The sequence below is a fragment of the Gossypium hirsutum genome, chromosome A12 (genome assembly GCF_007990345.1).
Source record: "Gossypium hirsutum isolate 1008001.06 chromosome A12, Gossypium_hirsutum_v2.1, whole genome shotgun sequence".
NCBI lineage: Eukaryota > Viridiplantae > Streptophyta > Magnoliopsida > Malvales > Malvaceae > Gossypium > Gossypium hirsutum.
Genome location: NC_053435.1, coordinates 81,013,411 through 81,022,623, shown reverse-complemented (window position 1 = coordinate 81,022,623; position 9,213 = coordinate 81,013,411). Strand labels below are relative to the sequence as shown.

Sequence of the window (9,213 nt, the reverse complement as noted above, 5' to 3'; positions counted from 1 at the left end):
TCTCAAAAACGTAAAAATTATTAAAAATCGAGCTAGAACCGTACCTTAATCAACTAAAGAAGTAATGGCCGATTGAACCCTAAATAAATAGCTTTTCTTCTTTCCTATGGATGGTTGAATATGATAATATTCACTAATGGTTCCATTTTGTTTTATTATTATTATTATTAACTTAAATTATTATGTAATTACCATACTAACCTTTAATAAAATCTTAATATAACACATAAGCCATGGACATAAATGTCCACTAAACTTAATCATGGTTTAATCTCAACATAAGGACTCCCACAATTTAATTTCATAGTAATTTAATACTTTTAATTATTAGAACTCAAGTTTTACGCTTTACGTGATTTAGTCATTTTTCTCAGATTAACCATTCAAACAGTAAAATTTCTTTACGAAACTTTCACATAATAATTATATCATGCTGTAAACTTTAATAAAATAATAAAATAAACATTTTGACCTCAGATCGGTGGTTCTGATACCACTGTTCTGATTTGACTTAAAAACGGGCTGTTACAAAGTACCTTTGTACCTGGAAGATTAATCACTAATAATTTCCTACTTGCATATGAAGTATTACATGTTTTTTAGCAAAGAAGGAATGGACAGAAAGGTTTTTTTCATGCTAAAACTTGATATGAGTAAAGCCTATGACAGGGTTGAATGGTCTTTTTTACGGAGTATGATGCTAAAAATGGGTTTTGCCAGCTCATGGTTGGACTTTATTATGCACTATATCAGTACTATATCGTTCTCTATAGTCCTTAACGATGAAGTGGGAGAGGTTAATAAAGCTACCGAAGGCCTACGTAAGGGAGATCCTTTAAGGCTTTGTCTATTTTTTATTTCTAGTGAAGGACTATCATCCCTTATGAGGTTAGCAAGATGGGTAGGTTTATTGCTTGGAGCCAAGGTATGTTGTAGAGGACCATCGATTTCTCTTTTATTATTTGCAGATCGTTTTGTCATGTTTGGTGAAGCTACTTAGAGGGGGGCTAATACTTTGAAAAATACCCTTAGGGAATATGATGTTTGTTCTAGCCAATGTATTAATTTTGATAATTCATTGCTTTATTATATCTCTAATGTAATAGATCAGACACAACAACTAGTCTTCTAAATCCTTAATGTTTGATTCTCTTAGGATCTGGAAAAATATATTGGGCACCTAAATATGGTGGACCAAAAAAAAAGAATGGCGTTCTAATTGCTGAAAGATTGGGTGAGCAGTGTAACACCCCTTACCCGTGTTTGACACCAGAATAGGATATAAGGCATTACCATACATAGACATATGCAATCATATAAAACCGGGTCATGAATTTGCGTTCAAATTTAAAACATTTCACATTTCATCTTAAAGTCCCTAATATGGGCCTACAAAGCCCAAATTATGCTTTGGAAATGGTTCGTGACCAAACTGAAAACTTTAGAAAACTTTGAAAAATTTCATGGAAAATAGGGGCACACTCTCGTGTGATATTAGGACATAGCCGTGTGGCTCGCATGGCCATGTCCCTAGCCCGTACACTAATCTGACTTGTTGTTGCATACAAATTTACGTCACACATAGATATCACCACTCATTCATCCACATATGTATGCATACACATCCTTGAAATGCATTATCATGGACTTATAATATAGCCAATATACCAACATCAAATGGCCTTACACAACAATGAACTTTCAAATAGCATAGGCCAACATTTTCGGCCAAAACAATTATGACACATACAAAAATAACGAAGTCGCCTATACATGCCATGACTTTAAGTATAAGAATCATCAATTTTGTTAGTTTGATAGTGTGATAGGTTCTCTGGCAACTTCCAACCCGAGCTAACCTGAGGACATTATAAACACAGAAAATAAACGGATTAAGCTATATAGTTTAGTAAGTTGGTATGTAAATAATAAGAAATTTATTAACATACTTTTACCAATACTCACAATATGTTCTCAAGATAATACAATCATAATTGCACATAGTTCCACTATTTACTCTTGTTCACCTCAAGCTATCTACTCGAGTCACAGTCACTAAATTATTTATATCTTGAGCTACAGAACTTCAAATTAAGATCCGCTAATTTTTCCTGAAACTAGACTCACATATATTCTTACCATAAAATTTTCAGAATTTTTGGTCTAGCCAATAAGTACAGTTTATTCTTTAAAGTCTCCCCTGTTTTGCTGTTTGACAGTTTCAACCCTTTTTCACTAAAAATTAATTATCTCATTGTATGGGATTTAGATGATATTCTTGTTTGTTTCTATTGAAAATAAACTCAATAGTAATTTTAAAAATATAAAATATAACCAATAATTATTTTTATACAATTTTTAATGATTTTCCAAAGTCAAAATAGGGGATTTCGAAATTATTCTAACCTTGTCTTACAAAAATTCAAATATCTCGTAATATGAAATTATTTTGCTTACACTATTTCTTTTATGTGAAAATATACTCAATAAGCTTTAGTTTTATATCTTATTCAACCTATAATTCTATTTTCACCATTTTTGGTGATTTTTGAAATTCATATAACTGCTGTTGTCCAAAACTGTTTTATTACTAAATTTCACTCTTTCATGTTTTCTTTGTAGTAACTTTCATTATAACATTTATTCCATATCAATCTTACCAAAGTTCGATCACATATCGAGCACATTGCTCATAAGTTTACACACATGTACCTGCACTTATTCATCACATAGTCATATTCAATTACACCTAGTCATTTCCCGTTGAACACATCGGAATAATAATAGATACACGGTGGCCTTCACATAGTACCATCCTTGTAGCCAAAGCTATTTTATTCACAAAGTGGCTTCACATAGTACCACACTTGTGTCCAAAGCAATTTTATTCACAAAGTAGCCTTCACATAGTACCACACTTGTGTCCAAAGTTATGTTATTCCTAAGGTTCAACTAAGAAATTTCTCACTTAGCACCATGCCATGGACTTATTTCACTTAGATGCCGTGGACTTATTTCACTTAGCACATTGCCATGGACTTATTTCACTTAGATGCCATGGTCTTATTTCACTTAGCACATTGCCACGGTCTTATTTTACTTAGCACATTGCCATGGACTTATTTCACTTAGATGTCATGGTCTTATTTCACTTAGCCCATTGCTATGGTCTAACCACGGTCTTTTACCGTCAATTCATATTACACTACGCAACGATCGTGATCGATACTACTTTTTTACTCAATTCGAACGTTTACTTTAATTCTTAAAATTGAATCAAATATATAATAATATTGCATAATTAACACAAATCAATAACATTTATTAACATACGAACTTACCTCGACCTAAAATGGCGAAAAAGACCAAATCGTCCAATACTCGTTTTTCCCCCGTTCTAAGTCTGAACTTTGTTTTTCTTGATCTATAATATCAAATTCAACTTATTAAATTATTATACTATTCAAATCAGTCCAAAAATCATATTATGGAAAAATTACATTTTTGCCCCTAAAGTTTCACATATTTACAAATTTACCCCTAGGCTCATAAAATAAAATGTATCCATTTTTCTCAATACCCAAGCCTAGCCGATTCATATTACCTCTTATAGTAGCCACATTTTCACTAAATCACATTTTCTACACATATTTTACAACTTTTACAAATAGTTCCTTTTATGAAATTTCATCAAAAATCACTTAGTAAAAGTTGTTTATCACACTCCAAACTTTCATATTCTTCCATAAAACATCAAAAAACATGTATTTCATCTATGGATAAATTTTTAAACAACAACCCTAGCTCAAAATAATGGTAGAAATAGCTAAACCGAGTTACGAGGATCTCAAAAATGTAAAAATCATTAAAAACGGGGCTAGAACAGACTTACAATCGAGCTTGAAAGCTTGAAAAGCCCTAGCCATGGTTTCCCCTTGTGAAATTCGGCCATGGAGTTGAAGATGGACAAAAATTGGCTTTTAATTTTGTTTTTAATTCATTTTAATTACTAAATTACCAAAATGCCCCTAACTTAAAAATATTTTATTTCACCTATTTCATAACCATTTTTGTCCCAAAAAATTAAACAATAGTCTAATTCCATTTAAGAACCTCTAACATGTAGAACTCAACTTTTGCACTTTTTACAATTTAGACCTTTTAACTAAATTGAGTGCCCAAACGTCGAAATTTTTTAACGAAATTTTCACAAAATCATTTCATGAAACCGTAGACCCTAAATATATAATAAAAATAAATTTTTCCTTATCGGATTTGTGGTCCCGAAACCGCTGTTTCGACTAGGCCTAAAATCTAGCTGTTACAAACAGTCAAATAAATAGTTGGTGTATTAAAGAACTCTCCCAAGGAGGCAAGGAAGTTTTTATCAAAGCTATTTTACAGAATATCCCGAATTATTGGATGTCATGTTTTATGTTGCCTAATTCTCTTTGTTTGGATATGGAATATATTATTAGCAAGTTTTGGTGGCAGAAACATCATGGAAAGTGTGGAATTCATTGGTGTGGGTGGATTAGATTATGCCTTAAAGAGAACGGTGGTATGGTTTTCGGTGTTTAAAAAAAATAATTTGGCACTACTTGCCAAACAGGGGTGGCGACTGATTTGTCAACCAAATTCTTTATTGACACGCACGTTGAAAGCTAAATATTATTTGGAATCAAAATTTTTAAATGTCAGGTTAGGAACTCACCCATCATAAACCTGGAAAAGCATTTGGGTCGTAAGAGGGCTCCTCCAAACAGGTATGTGCTAGCGGGTGGGAACAAGGACCAAAATCTCAGTTTGGGCTGATGCTTGGATTCCAAGTTCCACAGACTATATGATCCAGAGCAATGTTAGCAACTCAAATATATATATGGTCACGGACCTGATTTATCCAAACACAAGACTTTGTAAAGAGAATTTGATTAATAGCATTAATCTGTTATAATTTGATAAGTCAAATTAGGCTTTCTCGTTATACTTAAGTAGCTTGTTTTTGAGTAATGGCAAGAATTTTCCATATTTTTTAGGTTTTCATTTGAATAAGTGTAAATACCCCATTTTTCTCATTTTTGAGATCTAAATTGGCCAATTTTGTCATTAGGGACCCTAACCTTCGATTTAGTGTTGTAGGTACTTGTCGGAGGCTCGAATTCGTACAAAACATTACCAAAGAAGGAGTATTACGACATCGAAATAGTAGAATCGCGATACCCTATCAATCCCAGGACTAAGGCAGGCTACAATGGTATCGTGATATCCTCCTTGGGTATCGTGATATCCATGTGACAAGGAAATACCTTATTTCAAGATTGACGACGATATTGCGATATCCAACCCTATGTATCACAATATCACTGTCGTGAGGGGACAAAAAATGACGCTAGGGGTAATGTTTGTCCAATCAAAGCACCAATCAAGGGAGGCCCATTCAAGGATATTTTGGTCAAAAAAAGGGATTAAAATATGTTGCAAAATCAATCACAATTGCCTGAGAAGAGAGAATGCTACACTAGTTTAATCTTTTTGCTTAGTTTTCCTTTAGTTTTCTCTTAAGTTTTCTTTCCCATTTTCTAGGGTTTCTTCTTATCATCTTCTTCCTTCATATAGTGTTTATTTCTCTTGCAATTTGATGTCGTTCTTGGTGTTCTTATTGTTAGTAAAGTTAGTTATTACTGTAACTAGGGTTAAATTGCACTTTTAGACCATTTTTTACTTATATTGACATTTTCATCTTTGTTTAATACATTTTCAGTTTCCTTTAGTTTCAATTGTTAAAGCCTTTACCTTTCATGTTCCTTGCTTCTTACTTTACTGTTAGATGTTCATCTTTTCTTTTCTTTTAAGTTTTCCTCATTAAAAATCCCAACTTTATTATTTTTCTTAAAATTTTCTTCAATGGCTTCCATGGTTGTTATTTTTATCTTTGTTAGTTTAGCTTTTAAAATGAGTAACTAAACTTCCAAAGGGGTTGGTTGATGGAGATACGAATAAGCTAATTTTTGGTTAAAGGACTAAATTGCAAAAAATTGACCAAATTGAATGAACATAAAAACTTAGGATTGATGACCCTAAAGGAATATTCAGGCAAGTGAGATCGAGAGATAATCTTGTTGAGCACCAATTCTTTAGTCCCGGGTTAGCTAGCGAGATCGAAAGATAAATCGGACTAATTTGCCTAACTTGGTAAAGTTGACAGCAAGAGGTAAAATGGAACCACTTTAGGAGTTTAAGCAATTTAGAGTCTTAATTGAATGATTAGTGAACCACATCAAATTCAACCAACCACCGTTTTTTAGTTATTTTTGAATTTCATAACTTTGCATCCTTTACGATTTAATTCTTTAGGTAGCTAATAGATAATTAGTTTAATCACTCTTTATTTTACAATTTTTCGTAATATAGCTTTTAGCGATTAATTTTTTAAACTCCTTCTTTGTCTGCTCTTAGCTAGGAGTTGCTCAATCGCCTCCTCCCTTGAGTTCGACCCCTTGGAATACTATATGTTCCATCAGAATTATAAATATTACAACTGACACTATACGTTTGCAGTTAAAACTGTTTTTCAAAAATAGTTTTTATAAATTTATTTGTTTTAACGCACATGCATGATAGCAGTCAAGTACCTTTAGTGATGGTGAAGCAGAAAGAATCCTATGCATTCCCCTTGCTTGAGTTCTAAATGATGATAAACTTGTATGGCGAGGTGAAGCTTCGGGCAAGTATATAGTGAGAAGCAGATAGAAAATTCTTTTACAAGTTATGGCAACTCGATCTACCAGCTAAGGTGAAGATCACAAATTGACAAGTTTTCCATCCTACTTTTAACAATTTACATTACAGAAGACGGTTGGTTCAGTAACTTGTCCCAAATGCTCCAATAGAGTTGAAACTTAGAACATATTTTTCGAGATTGCTCCACTGCAAAGGATATATGGCATGAGTTAAATATTCAATGGCCTTATGAAGTCTTAAACTCAGAATATTAGGAGTGGTTGGCATATATTTTTTCGAATCATTCAAATGACCATTGTAGGATTATGGCTTGTGCAATTTGGGCAATATGGATAACAAGGAGTAAAGTAGTTCATGAAGAGAACAGACAGACAGTTTAGAACACAACCAATTTAATCATTTCATATATTCGAGAATTAGATGTAACCAACCATAAATTACCTGTTAAGAAGGTGGAAACTGAACAACGAAAGTCGTGGAGATCCCTTTTATAAAGATTAATTATGATGTTGCTTTTTAAAACCATACAAAGAGGTCATGTACCAGGATTGTGGTTAGAAACTCGATCGATTTGGTGTTAGGATCCAGTATGATAATAGATAATCACATACCTTTGGCTTTTGCTGCGGAGGCTTTTGCATGCTTCCAGGAGGTTCAGATCGGCCTTGATTTGGGTTTTCAAAATATGGAGATTAAAGTTAATGCGCTTACAATGGTGAAAATGCTTCATGCAGATAGGCAAGATGGATATGAAATTAGTGCATATACTATGGATTCGAGATCACTTAGTGAGAATTATCGAAGATGTATTTTCAGACATGCATCGAGATATGGGAACGAAGTAGCACATCTCTTAGCTACAGAAGGAATAAGGAGAGGAGAAATGACTTATTTGTTAAAAGAAGTACCTATGTTTATTGCTAAGACGGTGGAGAGAGACCGGTGGTGGACAGATCTGCCAGATTAGACTGTGATTTCGCTGGTTGCTTGAAGATGGTCCCTAAAATTTACTCAATCTTAAGGGAGGATGACAATACAGATGAGCTCCTTTTTTTTTCTTTTATTTTTTTTTTATGTTTCTAAAGGAGTTTTGAGCTCATTTATTTTGGTTGGGTTTCTTTTAATTAGGATTGGGGAACATTTCAATTTTTGATGTACTTTTCCGATTTTTTCTTATTGTTTAGAAACTTGTTCCCTTATTTAATAATAAAAATCCAGCTACTTTGCTAAAAAAAAGATATATTTTAAATAAGGTATTAAATTCGAGTTTTATAAATGATAAAAGACTGAAAGAACTTTGTCTCTTGTTTAAAGGTTCAACCAACTTATCTTCGAATTTAGTCGAAACTTCATGTGACTAATAGTGAGATTGATTTAGTTCAATTGAGTATTTTAGAGTTTTCGAATTATCTATTATAATTTGGTCCAATTTTCAATTTTCTATATTATTTTTTTATTTTTGGATTTATTTTAACAAAATTAGTTTTGTTTTATGTGCTTTGGATAATATTTAATAATGTTTCAAAGTTTTTTAATAAATATTTCTAAAAAAACAATTTCTCAAGTAAATGATCAATAATTTTTATATAGTATTTTTTTTAAAAATATATAATAATTTTTTAAATTTATTTTCACTATTTTAAATATAAAATATTTATTCTACATATAAAAAATAAAATTAATCAAAAATTAAATGAATATATTCCATAAATTATCCAGACATCTAGGTTCAAATCGATTTTTATATTTTCAATTTTTTTTACTCGTCCCTAAATATAACAATAAAATATCGAAAAGTACATTTTATTTTTCCTTTTATCGCACCATATATTTCAAGCAATATATTGAGGTTGAATACTAAAGATAATAATAATATTCCAATAATAAAATAATTGTTCTTTCGAAAAAAATCAAATAAATTGTACATGACAAGAATGCCAAAAAAAACTATTGAAAAGGAACCTAGCTTATCTTTGGGCCATTCCAAAAAAATTGTGCATAGATCAAGTCTAATCAAGTTTATGAATGGTATTGATATTAAATATAATTGTTTAAGTTTGATACGGTATGAAATATGTGTTTCAAATTTTGTTAAAGTTCATTTATATTTGTGAACTACTAATTCAATACTATTCAGGTTATTGTATATTTAATTTTAATATGATATGCATTACACAATGTTAATGTCAATTACATAGTTCAGATGCAACTCCAGTTACAACTTAATTTACATCAAGAACATAATGTACCCCGCCATATTTGGTTTGCATATTTTGATCAAAAACTTTGGACCTATTCAATGTACATATTTGAAGGGGTTTTAGTAACACTTTATTAAGTTAAATTGTGACTAAAATTAAGTCAAGCAAGGATTTTATAAAGACTTTCAATGTGATCAAAATTTCCTTATTTGAAGAGATATGATTTATGAAGATTATCTCGAGAAGATCTTTGTTGATTCTATTTCATATT

General features: G+C 31.6%; 1 long non-coding RNA gene across 1 annotated transcript; it reads right to left on the bottom strand.

Annotated features, from left to right (window-relative positions):
- Positions 1 to 6,633: 6,633 nt before the first annotated feature.
- On the bottom strand, positions 6,634 to 7,887 carry LOC121210899 (uncharacterized). Its single transcript, XR_005906177.1, has 3 exons — positions 7,650 to 7,887; positions 7,353 to 7,405; positions 6,634 to 6,927 (listed from the first exon to the last, which is right to left on the bottom strand). It is a non-coding gene; the product is annotated as an uncharacterized lncRNA (long non-coding RNA).
- Between the last annotated feature and the right edge of the window lie 1,326 nt (positions 7,888 to 9,213).